The 18,663-nt window shown below is 38.5% G+C and overlaps 1 protein-coding gene and 1 long non-coding RNA gene across 4 annotated transcripts in view; one reads left to right on the top strand and one right to left on the bottom strand.

Annotated features, from left to right (window-relative positions):
- The window catches only part of LOC117505355 (neurexin-1-beta-like), a 513,547-nt gene that overhangs the window by 370,941 nt on the left and 123,943 nt on the right, over positions 1-18,663 (bottom strand). The gene's annotated exons all lie outside the window — the stretch shown is intronic.
- Positions 1-18,663, top strand: part of LOC117505359 — a 308,495-nt gene that overhangs the window by 235,287 nt on the left and 54,545 nt on the right. The window lies entirely within an intron of this gene.

Below are 18,663 nucleotides of genomic sequence, written 5' to 3'. Positions count from 1 at the left end.
CCAGTGCGGCAAAATTGAAGCCGTTGCGTTCACGTGAGCTGGGAAAAGTGATGTAAAAGTGATGATGTGTCTGGAAAAATAATCCTTAAATCTCATTTGTCAGACTGAAAAATCCAAATTTTAACCCCATTATATAATTATAGTAATTACCTGTTCCAAGTGACTAAAATACGAGGTCTGTTAGAAAAGTATCCAACCTTTTTATTTTTTTTCAAAAACCTGATGGATTTGAATCACGTGTGCTTGCACGAGCCAACCTTGAACCTTCATGCGCATGTGTGAATTTTTTCACGCCTGTCGATTGCGTCATTTCCTGGTAATCAGCCTTTGTGTGAGGTGTGTGTCGTGCGCTTGGTGTTTTTTAATTCCAAGGAAACAGACGGAACAATTGGAGCAGCGCGACTGCATCAAATTTTGCCAGAAACTGGGCAACAGCCAGGTGGAAACCATTCGGATGATTTAGACAGCTTTCGGTGACAATCCTATGGGCATCACACAGATTAAGGAGCGGTACAACCGGTTTAAAGACGGCCGCACAATGGTGGAGAGCGTGCCGCTCCAGTCGTTCCGTCTTTTTCCTTGCAATAAAAAAATGCCGAGCACACGACGCACACCTCACACAAAGGCTGCTTACCAGCAAATGACGCAATCGACAGGCGTGAAAAAATTCACGCATGCGCACGAAGGTTCAAGGTTGGCTGATGCAAGCACACGTGATTCAAATCCATCAGGTTTTTGAAAAAAAATAAAAAGGTCAGATACTTTTCTAACAGACCTCATACATGCTTGAATTGTCTGATACTGCAGGAAAATGCACCCGTTATTTCAAAATTTTCCGGGCCCTAGTCAACCCCCCCCCCTTCTAACAAACCTAGAACCGCCCCTGGAGGAGTCGGAGAACAAACAGGGAAATTCTGCTAAAATTTCATATTATTGTTATTGTGATTCTAATTTTTCTTTAGCGTTCACATTTCCATTTTAAAGTTGCCTAAGAGTTTGGAAGTATAGTGACAAACTGAGCTAAGGTATTACTGCAAATCACAGTTATGATGCAGTATTGATTCCATCGCCTATGAGGGTGCTATAAAACCCCTGGCGGTGGCTAATACCTGAGAGGTTCACCGCTCTGGTGCCATCGGTTAGACTTGTAAACGACAGTTTACAACAACCTCGATTTATTGCTTAATTAACAACATGTGGCTATAAAAAAAAAGAAAAAAAAAAGCTGCAGGTCCGTATGAGGATCCGCTCTGATTCTTTGCTGTTGTCTTCATTGAGAGACAGATGAGGCAGCGGTATGTCACGCCCAACCGCAGAAATGCAAAAAGTACAATTATTCACAATTTCATGGCAACTGAAATTTATAAAACACAAATATGCACAAGGATTCAAAAAAGTGCCAATGAATTATAGGTATTTCTAGGCTAATTTCAAGATATGTAGCCATTTAGCACTTCAGGCTTATAAAACAAGCTAAGCTAAGTCTTTCTTAGCAATGTTGTAAAAAAATAAAAAAATAAATAAAAAGCCTCCCAAAGAGGTTTTTGAATTTCTGCAGTCTTGATTCTGATTCCTAACATACAAAAAACATTTTCCTTCTGCACCACGTCGCCATAAATTAAAAGATAAGCATTATGGGATAGCTTATATAATGCTACGTTTACGCCTCTTGTTGAGCAACAGAGGTCAACAGTCAAAATATGAATCTGTTCATTATGAAGACAATTTTTTTAATCGATTTAAAAAAGAAAAACTTTGTCCCTCACCTATATGCTAGGCTAACCTAGCATCTCACCTCAGTTGCTACTGAAATAGAGCAAGGATCAATTTAAGCAGTATCAAGGGAAAAAAAATGTTTGAATGGATCCAAACTTTGGGTCTTTGAGTAATTTAAGTGTTTTATAGCCTCACTGGTAACTGAAATACAGGAAGGCGCCATTTAATCACAGTCAAAACTCCAAACAGGAATTTGCAGTCAATTACAGGAAAACTGTTTTTTTTCCCTGTTACCGTGGTAACGCTTCAGTTTCTGAGGAAGTGTGTATAAGAATTTGTATCTTTCAAATTATTTGACACAAAAATCAAAGCTGTTAAAAGGGTGCCCGTCTTTCCTGGGGAAGTAAACCGAGTTGCAACAGCATCCTTTCCACGGGAAGTCTAGATTTAGTCACGAGTCTTCTGCTTTACACTAATAAATCTGGAGATAAAACACAGACTTTTTAGCTAGCTCCAGTTATGCTAAATAAAACTGCTCAGGATAGCCTAGCATTTGCAAGGGACAGCAGAACATGTATATAAGCACTGGCACCAATGGTCCTCAGGGACATTGTTCTATTTTTGCTAGCCCTAGTTATGCTAAACAATGTGCTCATCACACCCTAGCATCTTAACTGCATCATTAGCAATAGATTATGGAATAAGGAGATTAGCAATGGCATCAACGGGCTTTAGGTACTACTATTTTTGTGAGCTGCAGTTCGGCTAAATAGTGTGCCTAGCATAGCGTAGCTTGCTAACTGTCAGATAGCGATAGACTAAGGTGTAAAATATGGACCATACATACATATTATGCCACGCAGCCTTACATGGAATAGTAAGGTGCCTTGACACTTGCACAAATTTGATTCTCACACTGACACACAATCTTGCAGGTCGCATTGGCATGACGAATAGCGCGGCAGTGCAGGGGATCAAGCTCACGCAAGTGTCAAGGTGGCTTTATTAATCAGTATGTAATTTGGTTCTCACTGGTTTGGGAACAATAACTCAAGTGGAACCTAAAAACTGATTGGGAGGGAGACCAAACCATGATGTTTTGCTACATTTTCCATTAGAAACAACATTCTACACTTACCCACGCAGTTAAAAATTCTCTACCAGTCTGAGCCACTTAGCTACCCACCTACCCTGCTGCTAGCAGTCAATAGTATGTCCAATAAGGAAACGGTCTGGCAAACAGAAGTCAAAGAGTAGGTTGATAGGGTGAAGCATATCAAGGATGGGTGACAGGGTGATTTTCCATACATAGAGGTCAGGAGATAAGCCTGTTAGCAGGTAAAGACACCCACACTACAGTCATCATCACAGACGGATTATAGACTCCACGCTCTGTAAGTACGGGATGACACGGGCTAGACCTTCAGTGCACCGCTTCCATTAGGAATTCTCTGCCTGCGCTGTTCCCTTCTACAATCAATCTGGTTTACAGCCACTTGATGTTATCACTTTCACTTGACTCTTTCAGAGAAGGTATTGACCCAGGCCTGTTCCTCCAACCTACAAGAGCAGACTGTACTCCTGGTCTGGAATGTCAAATCCTACAACCCAGCAAACAACAACAACAACAACAAAAACGCACCATAAATTAATTTAATATCTTGTATAGAGGGTCGATTTTCATATTTCGTTGCTGTGCGTTTAATTTCTGGGGTAATGTGCACCTAGGCTGGGCAGTTTGGAGGTTCAGTGCCTTCAAGGACACTTCGAAGGTGAGAACTAACTGGGGATTTAACACATCGACCCAACGTCATGAGTTTTACGTGACATTTCTCCACTGGTGGGTAAAGCTACTTTAAAACTTCGGTAACCACTATTCTGCTAACTGAAAAGTTCAGGTCAGAAGAAATGCTGACCATCTCGACGTTTTTCGGTTTACCTCAGATGCTCTTTTTGTGTCCAGGCCATTTTCATCACCCATGTGAAATAGAGTGGTTCATGACCATAAAGAAAAATGTCAATGTGCATTTTGGAAGTGAGCGGCTGGGCTGGAAGACGGAGGTTTACGGCCCAGCGGCCTGGAAAACTTCAAGCTGAGCGTGACTCGAGTCGGACCCAAATGGGACGGTCACCTGGACGCGGGCGTAGAACCTATTACTGAACTAAACTGACTGATGTGCTGAGACAAGAATGCAGCCGTGCAGAGTAGAACAGTGCGGCAGAGAAAGCAGCGGGGGCTCGCCTATTTCTGGTTCTGCTCTGCTCCCACTTTTCAAACATTTCCAAGAACCCAGAGGACGACATTTAAGTGTGTCAAGGCTCCGTGCGCGAGAAGATGAGCTCGGACTTCAAACACACCTTGCAGAGGCTTTATGGCGGCCCTTTTTAAACCCACTCTACCGAATCCTCTATTGATCCTCATCTCCGCCACATATCATCCGCCCTTCCCGATTCCGACATGGCAGCTGACGGCGCCGGCCTGTGGGCCGGGAGGGGGTAGTAGCAACGGGAGCCGGATCTGTCAGACATCACAGCCCCTGACACAGATGTGTCAGATGAAGGCGCTGACATCTTTGAAGTTCATTTGAACGCGGTGCAGCTACTTTCCTCTGAAGCGCGCGTGGGTGTTTTTGCATGTTTATTTACGTGTATGTATAGACGCGGTAGGCGGATGCTGTCTGTCAAGCTCCTTCACGTCAGCATCCTGACATTTGTATTCCAAAGCTCCGTCGCTGCAGTATACGTCGCAAATTTCTTCACATATATTCTCCCTGTGCAACAACACAATGCCGCGCCAACAAATAATTATTCCCAAGAACCCAGAATTCCCAACAGACTGCAGCGAAAACAAATTACGGGGGAATAAACAAGCACAGACAATATACTACCGTGCCCCAGGAGTCACTATGCCTGAAAACAATTTGAAGTAAAAATAAGATGACGAGGAAAAAAAAACAAAACAAACCTCCATGGCATTATCAGTTATGGAAATTATGTTTAAAGAATTAAAAGGTAGCATAACAACACTGATGTCCCTTAATAAAAAGATGATGTTGAGCGGAGTCTCCTTGGAAACCAACTGTGTGAAACTAATCTGTTTCTGAAAGGTTTCGAGAGCCCGTCTCAACCAGCCACTCAAGGAAGTGCAAGGTTTGACACTTCCACTTTGATTTCATTTTTCAGCACCGAAGGTTGCTACTTGCTGTTGACCTTGAACCACAAAAAGGATCTCAGATCTGGATTCTGGGACCAGATTTTATGTTTTTCTTCATGATATTCCCATAAAATCCTGAATGCTTGTGCACCTGCTTTATGTTGCAGAACCAACTTGCTGTCACATGTCCGGTGGTCACAAGATGTAGGCTTACTTTGTGTTCCGAGCATGAAAAAGTAGACCCCAGGCTATTGGGAGATTTTGCATATTCCACCCCTATGTTGTGGAATAAATTGCCTGGCGATGTCACTGAATTTTTTTTGGCATTTATCAAAAGTCTGCTGAGAACTTTTTGCAGTTGTCTTTGTGCATATTCATGAATCCTGCATTTGGGAACTGTGGCTTTACTCACTGAAAAAACAAAATAACTATCCAACACAGGAGCAAACACTAAAGCTGAGTTTCGGAGCTGGAATTCCTCAGCATTGCTTGTTCTTGCATGAAATCAGCTTGATGATTTACACGTTTGATAAATCTTGAGTCAAAACTTCCTGCAAACCTCATTTTGGTGCAAACTGCAATCAAAGGCTCCATTGAAAACGGGAATTGGAGGTAGGAAATTGCAGTTGCAAGCTGTGGGAGGGCTCCTGAACCTGGGTAAAATGGCAGAGGTGATACGTTTGCAAAACATCAGTCATGCATACTTGAAGCCACTTTGTTTATTAATGGGGAGCGCTTCTCCCAGTGGTTCTCACATCCTTGGCATGAGCCCCGGAGTAGCACCGTTTTAATATCTGACAGCTGAATAATTAAAGCAGCTTACACCACCACATCTTCTGAAGATCAAGCCCCCCAGTTTACAAAGCTGAGGCCTTGGCCAAATGTTTTTTGCACACCCCAAGACATACCTCACCACTGAGAAATAGTCATCTCCACTATCTTCATGGAATGTTCTTTTAGTGCAGTTCCCACAATATCTCAGGGAGAAGAAGAGTTATAGTTGAAACGCTGGCAGAAATGGAACTGACGCTCAAGCCCCTTCCCAAGTTGGTAAATATCCATCCTGGAAGTTTGATGCCTTGACCTAAGCTCCAAAAACCTTAGACGTCTTAGAGAAGGTTCTAGTTTTCAGTGGTTCTCCTGCAAGAACTTGGTTTAACTTTTGAGACTTTAGGTCACCACATAGTGTAAGATAGATGTGCAAACTCTTTTATTACTGTATTTCGTTTGGCATCATATTTATTCAACGGGTCAAAATGTATTTTCTAAATAACACTTCTCTGCAGTGAAATAGGGAGTACCTCAGGGTTCTCTTTTAGAGCCTTTATTATCTATGTTTCATATAGTCCCCTTGGACATGCGCTGTAAATACAGTGAATGGTCATTTTTATGTAGATGTGGAGCAGCTAACTGAGTGGATTAAGAGGTTGGCCTGCCAATATGTAGACCTGGGTTCGAAACTCACATATTCTACCCGTCTGGACACTTGATTCACATCTCAGCTCACTCAGCTATAAAAAGGCACTATCCTCGGTTGGAGAAGTCAGACTCTCATCTGCATGATGCTACAAAGTCTGGAGATATGCATCTACATCAACACTCCATCAGGCCTGGATAGGACTTACTGTATGCAGATGACAGATTTATATGAACATTAGTTTAAGTAACCTCTCATACTTGTAATTTAGAGGATTGTCTAGATTCAGTGAAAAACTGGATGTCATAATTTCATCATCCTAAATTGACAGACAGCAGAGGATGGGCACTTGACAGATCACAAAGAAAGCCTTTTGCCCTCTTCCGGAATATAGAGAATGGTGCAGCCTATTTTGGCTGATGTAAAGACACGTGTTCATGCATTTGCTTCATCTAGAATGGCTAATTCTAATATTTTATTTTCTGGAATACTGAATATTTTATTTAAAATACTTTTTAGAAGTATTTTATAGCTTTGGAGACCATTATATCCTCACACTGAAGCATATTAGAGCCATCAAATGTATATACAGTGCTTTCCTGCCAACCAGGTTTTTGAACAGAACAAATCAAAATTTCTGATTTATCCTCAAAAAAGATGCTCTTATGCCTCATGTCTCCTCCTTATTTTATTCTGTTGATTAGCTGTTCATTGCTGTCAGCCATTTATTTTAGCCTTTTCTGTTGTTTCTTGGTAAAGTTAGAAAATAACTTCTCATGATGACGTTCCCTGAATAACATTTTAATGTTTGATATAGAATTAGCTATAAAGTACTTGATTTTATTCTTTCCCAGAATTGATGTCTTAATAATACAAAAATTAGCAATAAATCACCCAACTGTTTTTCAGGTCTGTGAATTAATACAAGAATTGGCTATAAACTCCCCAACTTTATTTTATTCCTGAATAATGACATCTTAATGCTACTATAAGAATAAACTATAAATCAACCAACTGCATTAGAGTTTCCTGATTTATGATGCCTTAATGTGAGTTCTAGAATTAGCTATAAAGTGCCCGACTTTGTTTTCGCTTACGGATTCACGACGTCTGCTATTACCAGAATTAGCTTTAAAGTCAATGAATTTTGAATGAATGAATGATTTTTATTGAGCATGCACGCACAGACAAAATCTCTCATTTACAAAACAAGTCACGAGAAAACAAAATTTAAAAAATATAGAACAAAACTCAAACATTTTCACAATTTAGTGCGGCTGAAAGGGTGTGGGCAGAAGCAAAAGCTTATAAACGGCCACCCCGTACATCAATTTCTGTGTACAAACAAAAATAAACACAAAAAAACAATTACCAGTCAGCAATGTAACGCAGTGAAACATACAAGTAATACAACAGACAAACAAACAAAAAATAGCCCCACAGTCAATTTACTTAATTATGCAAACTATAACAATATATTATTTTTATACAGTCTTTTAAAACAAGCCAATGTACTGGATACTTTAATACAATCCAAACCCTAACACCAAATCCTAACACCCTTTACTGAAATGCAATGACTTTTAGCAGTAGTTCGAATCTTTCTTCTATCAAACACCAAAGATCCACGCAAATTATAACTGGACTCTCATTTTAAACAGCTCCTGGACATGATGAGGCAAGAGTCCATTTTTAACTTTATACATTATCTGTATTGTAAAATAATCAACCAAGTCATAAAATTTCAAAAACTGAAGACGAACAAACAGTGAATTTGTTGGGTCACGATATGGTTTTTTACTTATCACTCTTATAGCTTTTTTTTTTTTGTAACAGAAGTATTGGATTAGTATTTGTTTTATATGTATTTCCCCAAACGTCAATGCAGTAAGTCATATAAGGGACAAGTAATGAGTGATACAAAGAAACCAACAGATGTTGGGGGAGAAAGTATTGTACTTTGTATAAGATAGCAATAACTTTTGATATTTTGGACTCAATATGTTTTATATGAGTTTTCCAACTAAGCTTGTCATCAACAAAAACTCCAAGAAATTTAGTTTGAGATACAATTTCAATTTCAATACCATTCAACAATAATTTACTGCTTAAATTTCTAGGCTTATTTCCAAATATAATGCACTTAGTTTTACCGAAATGAAGTGATAATTTATTAGAGTCAAACCAGTATTTAAATTTTTGCAGTTCCCTCTCCACCAAGTCCAAGAGCTGTCTCAAATTGTCTCCACTACCAATCACAGTTGTATCATCAGCAAACAAAATACAACTCAAAGACTTACAAACCAAACCTATATCATTAATATACAGCAAAAACAATAATGGCCCGAGAACTGACCCCTGGGGCACTCCACATGTAATCCTCAAAAATTCAGATTTTATCCCACCAAGGTGAACACACTGATATCTATTACGTAAATAACTAGCTATCCAGTTAAAGGCCAGTCCTCTAATACCATACATCTGTAATTTTTCCAATAATACGGTATGAACAATAGTATCAAATGCTTTCTGTAAATAAAAAAAAAAAAAAAAATGCCAACAGTGTATTGCTGCTTCTCTATTGCATTTGTAACTTGTTCCACAAAATCTATTAAAGCCAAAGAAGTTGTTCGATTTTTTCTGAAACTATACTGCTGCTCATTAAGTATATGATGTTTTTCTTTAAAATCGTTCAACCTCTTTACAAATATTTTTTCCAGAATTTTAGAAAACTGTGGTAACAAAGAGATTGGCCTATAATTTGAAAAAAAAAAACATGTTTATCGCCAGATTTAAACAATGGTATCACCTTAGCAATTTTCATTCTGGAGGGAAATTTCCCAGTCATAAGTGACAGGTTAAGGGTTTGAAAATACAGTCAATAATGTTCTTAATCAAAACCATATCAAAGCTATCAATGTCAGTGGATTTTTTTTCCCCTTAATTTTATGAACTATGTTAAAAATTTCTTTTTCATCCGTTTCTCTAATAAACATTGAATCCTGAATTTTATTAATTAATGTACAGTTTTTCCATATTTATTGAGGTACTTCCATACTCTCATGTCTTATTGCTCATCTTAGACTTATAGATGAAGTCCTCGATTTTATTTAGGTTCCCCCAACCCTGACATCTTATTGCGTTTCCTGGACTTAGCTTAGCCTTGACTTTTTTAAGATTCCTTCGATGCATTATTGCTTCTCTCAGACTTACCGTGCATCCAAAAAGTATTCACAGCGCTTCACTTTTTCAACATTTTGATATGCTATGGTCAAAGTGCCCAACTCTACGTTCCCAAAACCTGATCACCTTTACATTCACAAGTTACCTTTTTGCAGTACCTTAGTAGTCCTAGACAGCCTTGAAAGTCTATGTGACCATCTATGACTGGTGTGACCGTGCATAAGTAAAATAAATGTCTAAAAGGAGAAAAGAAAATTAAGATGGATGGAAGACTTTTTGATTAAAATGTGCAAATAAAGTCATTCAATGGCTTTGATCAAATTTTTGTTTTTGCTCAGAGAGTGAGCGTATCAACATAGTATTTTGTACTGTACCACTACTAATACAGATTTATCTTAGCGATAAATGACACCTCAACAATAAATAGGCCACTGATGCTAATAGATACAGTGAATTTAGGATCCGATTGTCATTCTCGTTCATATATTACTTTGAAAGATATACTCGCGCGATCCTCTCCTGCGTTGGAGGAGCATTAATCAAACCACAGGTGGAGAGTACACAGTACCTCAGCCAGGAAAAAAATAGCTCCTTCTTCTTCTTCCAGGCATTCATTTTAATACATGAGCCACGAATAGCTGTGTTTGGTAGAATGCATTTATCTAACCCCGTGGTTGTGTAAGACACCTTACTTCATGATGGTGGCAAATATGCAAAATCTAGATGGCGTTAATTTTTTTTCCCCACTTACAAGGCGGGAAGAAATGCTTGCTAGCTGACTGGGTGTATGCAGGCCGACTGCCGAATTGATTAGTCTTTAATATCTATTTTTCTCTGTATAATCTTCGTGAAGATGAGAAAACCGAGGCAACCCTTAGGCACGTTGGCCCTAACCCTACAATTAATTATTTTTGCAAGAAGCAAATTAAGCAGTTGGAGTTTAAAAGGAAAAAAAAATAAAGAAGTGAAAGAGACATTTGCATAATCCTCTTTAAAAATCCCAGTCAAGGCTATAAGGTAGACTTTTCTTTGATGCACTGGTGAACAATGAAGGCACCTAATGAAGATCCCTATACAGTTCTGTGTTCTTATGCCAGCAGTATAACTGTCATATAATCAACTGCAATATTTAAAACTACTGCAAAATATGGTACTTTGCCCTATCTTGTGGTTGTACTCATCAGACCAAGAAGTAGCAGTCGTCCTATATAGTTCATGGGCCAAGCAGGTTTTCGGTACCACTTAAGGGGGAAAAAAAACAACATTTAAAATCCAGCCTCAGTGTATCATGGCCTACACAAAAATGTATGATAACCATCCCAGGGTGGTAGCTGTAGCCAGGTAGGGGTCAGTGAAAAATTACACAGAGGTCAAACTTTAAAAATGCTCCAATCAGGTTTAAAACTATATCACATTACTTGTCTGATCATAATGATTCCAAAAAGGTATAGTTTGGACTATCTATGATGGAATGTTCTGGAGTTATGGGGTCAAAACAGCAAAAAATGGTGACAAAGGTCAATTTCAGCAGTGTTGTATAAAGTACCAGAAAATCACACTTAAGTAAAAGTACAGATACCCATTAAAAAAATGACTTTGGTAGAAGTTCAAGTCACTGATTGAAATGCTACTCAAGTAAAAGTCTTAAAGTATCTAGTATTTATTGTACTTAAGTATGACAAGTAATGTACAACTAAATGTACTCAAGTATTGAAAGTAAAAGTACAAGTAAATGTTAATAATTAAAAACTGACTGATTTTTTTTAAATAAAAGTTTATCTAGACTTGTAAATGACTGGTAGTATTAGTGAAAATACTGAAAATTGTGCACATCACACAAAAACACTTCAGAAACAAGGTTTCAAAACCTAAACGAGAGTAGGCTACTCACTAGGTGTTCACAGGAAACAGTTATTTATAGTTATTTTCATTGTTACATGGTTTTATCTTTTCTGTTGTGTTTTTAGGTTCTTTTTGTCTTTTTCTCTAAAACTGTATTGTAACATTATTAGTCTATTATTATTGACTATTATTGTCTATTATGTAGACTATTATTGTTGTTGCTATAATATATGAATAAAAATACATTTTAAAAAATACAATTTGACTCTTTTACAACAACGAACGTTAAGCCATTAATTATAGAGAAAACAAATCAACACAAACGTGCTGATGCAAACAGCTTAATGCTAACTTTAACATTGAAAATGCCATAGACATACTAACGCATTAGCATCGGTCCCGTTTTTAAATTACAAAAATACATCTATATCACCTGTTTCAGAAGACCATAACAGGTCAGTAAATCATAAAAATATTAAATATTACTCACAGACGTATGCTCTTCAGGGTTTTAGCGAGGAAAAATTAGGATAAAGTGAATCATAAATCGAAGCACTGCTTCAACCTGCGAATCACTGCTTCGATTGGTTCAAGGTCCAAAGCAAAGCTGCGCTGCAGAAAAGTTGATTACAGACTTGCTGCAGGTCTGTAATAGAGAAATGTTCATTTTCCTGATAAACAAGTGCGCAACTGCAAAAAAGCCTACCGGACATGCCTCATGACAAATCGGCCTGACTTCGTTGCAGTCAATAGTAATCAATGGTGTCTCTGGGTGAAAACACAACTTTTTTCGTGTGTTTTTTTTTTTTTTTTGTAACAAGTAATGGCATGGCACATAGAAAATGTATCGGAGTAGAAGTATGCAATTAAGGTCGGAAATGTAGTGAAGTAAAAGTGAAAGTAAGCTGAATTTAAAAAACTCAAGTAAAGTACAAAGTCTCCCAAAACGTACTTAAGTACAGCAGTGAAGTATTTTTATTTTTTTACTATACAACACTGAATTTCAGTTTGTACAGGGGTCAAATATTAAAGTTGCTCCAATTTCAGTAAAAAATATGCAAATTATTGCTTGGGTTAATAGGGTTCTAAATAGGAATAGTTTGCACCATCTGTCATGCTTAGTTATCATGTTACAGGGTAACATATGTCACATGTCATAGAATTCAATGGATGTTGACCTTGTTTGACCTTTACTTTGGAGACAACATTCAACACAGTCAAAACTATTCCATTTATTGAGCCTTTTATTTCAACCAATAATTTGCATCATTTTTTGCTGAAATTGGAGCAAATTTAACTTTTGACCCCTGTACAAACTGAAACTGACCTTTGTCACCATTTTTGCTGTTTTTACCCCATAACTCCAGAACAGTCCATCAAAGATAGTCCAAACTATACCTTTTTGGAATCGTTATGGTCAGACAAGTAATGTGATATAGTTTTCAACATGACTGGAGCATTTTTAAAGTTTGACCTCTGTGTAATTTTTCATTGACCCCTACCTGGCTCCAGCTACCACCCTGGGATGGCTATCATACATTTTTGTGTAGGCTATGATACACTGAGACTGGATTCTAAGTGTCGTTTTTTTCCCCTTAAGTGGTACAGAATAGGTCAAAATTCATTGCCTGGCTCATGGACTAATACAGGCTGTGAAGCACATGGGTGCCCGTGTTTATCACCGAATACTGTTGCGCGATGGGGATGAAACTCTACAACCATGTAGGAAAAGGTGGACTGGGACAAGGCAGATGAAGTGTCTTGTAGAAGGACACAAGTAGGTAGCGTAACTAGAAATTGAACCAAAGTCTTCATATTGGAAGCCCTATGCCAATGAACTATCTATGCAAGAAAAAGGTCTTGGGTTGAACACACACCTGCACACCTGCAGCCTCTCTGCACATCTGGAGTTGGGTCTGGAAGTGCGTCTGGTGAAATCGGTCTGCCTTTTGCATCCGCGCATGCGTCATTTCAGGCCACAGCAGCACGTCTGAGACGGAGTCTCTTCACCCAAAGCGATCAAATGGATTAATGGGATAATTAACCATCAGATGATAAAAGTAAAACCTTTTAAATCATTCTAATGTCAGTTAAGCAGAAACTCGACGAAATTCTGTGGCGCTTTGAAATGACCGATGCGCAGTGAACACATCAGCTAGCAGCTCGTTTAGCCGTGGCGCTCTGATCGCTTCTGCCGCCTTTTATGATGAAATAATAATGAATTTATGTGGAAATGATTGTTGCATAAAAGCTTCAGGTATCTGTCGCTGAGATAGACGATGATTGGAGGCAGTTTGAAGCAGAAACGAGGTGTTAATCTGTGAACCGCGTCATCAGGGGGGGGCGATTTTTGGGAGACCGTTCGGTCTGCAACACCGGATCTGCTGCAACACCGGATCTGCTGCAGTGGAAGCAACCAAGAGAGTTGCTATGGTTTTTTTTGCACAAATGGCATGGTTATTGGTCATCTTAGACTTATAGATGAAGTTCTCGACTTTATTTAGGTTTCCCAAACCGTGACACCTTATTGTGTTTCCTGGACTTAGCTTAGTCTTGAATTTTTAGGATTCCTCCAGTGCATTATTGCTTCTCTCAGTCTTATGGTGCATCCATAAAGTATTCACAGTGCTCCACTTTTTCAACATTTTGATATGTTACAGTGGTTATAGCACTTATGGAGCTTAAGCAAAGCATTGGCTTTTCAAACCAACAAGGAAGCCATTTTTATTTTTATTTATTTTATTTATTATTTAATTATTTTTTATTATTTTATAATTTTTAAATCTCGAGCACCTACATAATATTCTGTAATACAGATGCCTACGTTTATATGTTCATGTTGTATTTTCAGCTTTTATATTATGTCTGTCGGTACATGAAACCCTTGGTGTTTTGTTCATTCTGTGAGAGGTTCAAAGAAGTGAGCGTCTCTTTTGCTTAGGATTTGAACAAATATAAATTACTTGTTTTTATTTGATTTATTTCTATTTTCGATTTTATTTCTCTGAATAACTCAATCAACACCAGCCTGGCTGCCTATTGGCTTGCTGACCTCCGTTTTCGCTAACAAACACAGGCTTGTCTTCTGCCGTGAGAAAACTAAAGCCAGAACAAGAGTGGCACAAACCTGCAGACTCCTCGGGAATAGAGCTGTCACAAGGCTACAAACGTGCAGACAGGAAGGCAAGACCCTCGGCACAGAGAGACTCCGACCGTGTGGTGGAATGCGAACTTCGGAAAATGTCAAAAAAAAAAAGTAGCAAGAGGGACTCCAAACTGTCTGCAGCAATTACAGTCTCAACTCAAAAATATCTTAACAGTTACTGTCGTTAATGACACACTTGCTCTGTTTTCAGTCTTGGCAGCTTTTAGCGAAGCATGTAGCACGGCGCGCTTAGCGTCTATATGTCCCCGTTCACAGCAGTACAGTCATACAGGTGTTAAAAAAAGGAGTCGGAAGCGTGGGTGTGCGGGGGCAGGACAGAAAATGTCAAGGCAACAAGCTTATCTTAACTGGCCAGAACATCGGGGGCGGCCTTTCTGTTCCTCATCACGACACGTGTGTCCGTGTGTGTGTGGTCATGTGCCTTGGAATTCGTGTAGAGGGGGAATCATGAATGCTAATGACCTTCTCTGAAAGAGGAGGGCTGTGACTCGACTCTCAAAGGAAAGAGCTCAACAGCTCTTCCCTTCAATATCGCTACACGCACACATGCCACAAAGGAAAGTACACACTCATACGCGCACTTTGCACCTGACCTAACCCCCACCCCCCTCCATAGCCCACAGATAAAGTGGTGATTATCAAACAATAGCTTGTCATTAGCACAAGAACCAGTGATATAGGCTACTGGTGAACATAAAGGGCACATTTTTTTGGGAAGCCACTCATTTATTTTTTCCAACCACAAACCAACACACTTGCCACTTTCAGCACCACTAAGCTTTTGTGATCATTAGCATTATTAAGTTGGTCTATTCTAAGCTTATCGCCTTTATGACAGTGTCATGACATTTCTTGGCTGCTTGAGAGTTATTTGATTACTGTATTCATCCCACTGAGTTTAACATTTACATCATAACTTCTACTAAGTTGCTGGTTAACTCTTCCAACTTGAGCTTCAGTCATGGGAGCCACACTTGCTTTATGGTTATTTGGAACTACTGAGTAGAAACTTTGTAACTGTTAGCATGGCCTAAGCAGTGGGTCACCCCTCTGAGTCTGGTCTGCTTGAGGTTTCTTCCTCAATATCATGACGTGTGCTTGCTCTAGAGGTTGGCAAGGTTAGATCTTAGTCTTATGAAGCACCTTGAGGCAGCTTTGTTATGATTAGGTGCTGTATAAATTGAATTAATTGAATCCTGCCTACTATTGTGGATGTAATAAGGTGACCTTTTTTTTTTTTCCAAATACATTTCCAAAAAAAATCTAAAAGTATCAAAACAAGAAAACCCAGTATATTTTGAACAATACTCGACATGGGATATTGCATGAGATGTGTCCTCGCCCAATTATATGTAGCCTGTCTTACATCCACTGTGTACCTTCATAGATGTCCTATCATTATTGAGGATTTATTGGCTGCTTGGTGTTCATTTAGGGTTTCTATCGCTCTTACGGAACATTTTGTCAAAACTGCAGCTTCACCAGTGCAACCAGCCAAAACAATTTTCAAGAGCTAATCAGATGTTAGTAACCACTGAGGCTGGAGAACAGGCATTGAGATGAAACTCCTTGAAACACCAACTTCATTTAGTCTTTTTTTTATACAACTAGAAATACCTGCTTTCTTTATGTTGAGCCTGATAAAATTAACCCTTAGCCTCATCTTCTTAAACTGACTCCAAGAACAGATTTTGGTTTAACTACTCAGAGAGCTCAGCTTTCATTTGGTCTCCAAGAAAATTTTGTGAAAATGAGTGAAATGCCTGTTTTTTTTATATTAACCCCAATGAAATAATGGATAGCTGTATCATAGTATCCACTTTTGCTTGATAACACATTTTTTACTTTAAACTATTCAGAGAACGTTCGTTTTGCTTTTGACCATTAGAAAATTTTCTTGTAAATTACTACAAATTCATGTTTTCATTACTCAGACCCTGATGAAAATTCCCCTTTGCAAAATATCTTTCTACCTTTGGAAACATAAGAGTAGATTTAGGACTTAAACTAATATTCACACACCCCTTGTTTCTCTTTGGACCAATTGAAGTTGTCTCGTTTTCCTGAGTTAGACCCTCATAAAAGTAGAATTTGCTGTATCTTCTCAACCAACAAGAACAGCGAGCAGATTTTGGACTTTAACTACTCAAAGTTGCCAAATTTCTATTTGGTCCAAATTAAAATCTTTTTTAAAATGCTAAGGAATGCCTGCTTTCCTAACGTCACCTCTCACACCGTCCTAGGAACCACTGAGGCTTGATTGCAGATATTAACCACGTTTCCAATTGGCGGAACAAATGTTTCCTTGAAAATTACTATAAATGATATATAAATATGACTTAAAGAGTCATAGTCACCACATAAGCTGGAGAGAGAGTGTTTTGTCCTTGACAGTGGTGGGCACAGTTCACCTAATCCGATAACAGATAATTATCAAAGCTAATGTTTTTGCTAATGGATTAGCTTTTCAGATAAGTTTTAAAACCATCATCGGACCAATTATCTTCCGATAAATTTAGTTCCGATAACTTTCAGTCCTTTTTATTTTTTTTTTGCTGGTAAAGTGAGCAAAGTTCAACAGTCAAAAACATTTGTGAACCCAAAAATCAAACATTTTAGTCTGTCTGTTGTGTATTTCTGGCAGACTGGCTGCCTGTCGCTTGCTGATGATGTCATCATTAAGCGCAAAATGTAATTGGCCGGTCGACACAGGGAGCATTGTGGGTAGTGTAGTTCAGGTTCACTTTGTGTGTTACAGTGAGCGACTCCGCTCAACACAAAAGCAAATCGGACTAATTTTAACATTTTATTTTATTTCTTTGTGGCTGACAGTATAATTTAATCACCAAGACTCCGTGGTGGAGAGGAGCTCTCACAGCACAGCTGTGTACAGAGGGACTTTTCTTCACTGTGTAGACACTGTTTTGGATTAAAAAAGGACGATTTATGTGTATTATTTCTTCAGATGAATCCCACTGAAACTAACAGGTAAGAATTTATATTTACTACGTGTCTTTTACTCTATCAATCAATGCATTAATGGACGTATTTTGGTTGTTTAAGCCGCAGGGTTGAAAGCGTGTGAAAAAGAGCAGCTTTTTAATTCGTACTTCTGATACTGTTTTACTGCTTTTGAAAGATGATGACATTGATGGGCTTTTATTTTTTTAATTCATTCATTTTTCGTGTGCTCTTATGTGTTTGTGATCCTTAAATTTACCCAGCAGCGAAAATTGAAACTGGTTTATCAGAAGCCAATCTGATGTGGCCGCGTCTGAATCAATACTAAAAGTTATCGATTATCACTTATCTGTAATAAAGAATTTTTTTTGTTTTTTTTGGCAGTTTATTGGTTTAGCGTCATAGAAGATAACTTTTCAGTTACAGGATTAATGGTTATCAAAGCTAACTTTTTGGTTAGCTGTGCCCATCACTGGTTCTTGAACTACTCCAAAAACACAACTTTGCTGTTCGTCTAAATGAAAATCTTCATTACCATAATCACAAATCCCAGACCCCTTCATTTTGGCCTTGGCGAAACCACAACCCGTATTTTCGTAACTAATTTTGCGTTAAATTCCCTCAAGATTCTCTTTGGCCCAATTGAACATTTTCATTTCCTTTGAACCAAATTTAAACGCATCCCAGTGAAACCTCAGCATTGACCAGAACATACTGGTTTCCTGCCCAGACAGTTTATGTATACTGAGAAAAATACAGAACTAAAATGAAGGCTGCACAACCAGTCCACAAATGTGCTCAGGGGCGTCTCGCAGCGTTGCAACATTAGATGCAGTTGAATTATTTAAGATGAATCATTTTGTGCTGTTTGGCAGACATTAGCAATGTATTGGCAGAGAGGGAAAATAAGTGCAAGTCAATCACAGCAATAAAATCTGAGCAGTGCAATATGAGGAAAAAAAAAATAAAGACATAGCAATGAATCATGACTGTAATCTGTCCTTATTACAACCCCTGGCAAAAATGATGGAATCACCGGCCTCTGAGGATGTTCATTCAGTTGTTTAATTTTGTAGAAAAAAAGCAGATCACAGACATGACACAAAACTAAAGTCATTTCAAATGGCAACTTTCTGGCTTTAAGAAACACTACGAGAAATCAGGAAAAAAAATTGTGGCAGTCAGTAACGGTTACTTTTTTAGACCAAGCAGAGGAAAAAAATA

Source organism: Thalassophryne amazonica, chromosome 23 (genome assembly GCF_902500255.1).
Source record: "Thalassophryne amazonica chromosome 23, fThaAma1.1, whole genome shotgun sequence".
NCBI lineage: Eukaryota > Metazoa > Chordata > Actinopteri > Batrachoidiformes > Batrachoididae > Thalassophryne > Thalassophryne amazonica.
This window is presented reverse-complemented; position numbering and strand designations above follow the sequence as displayed.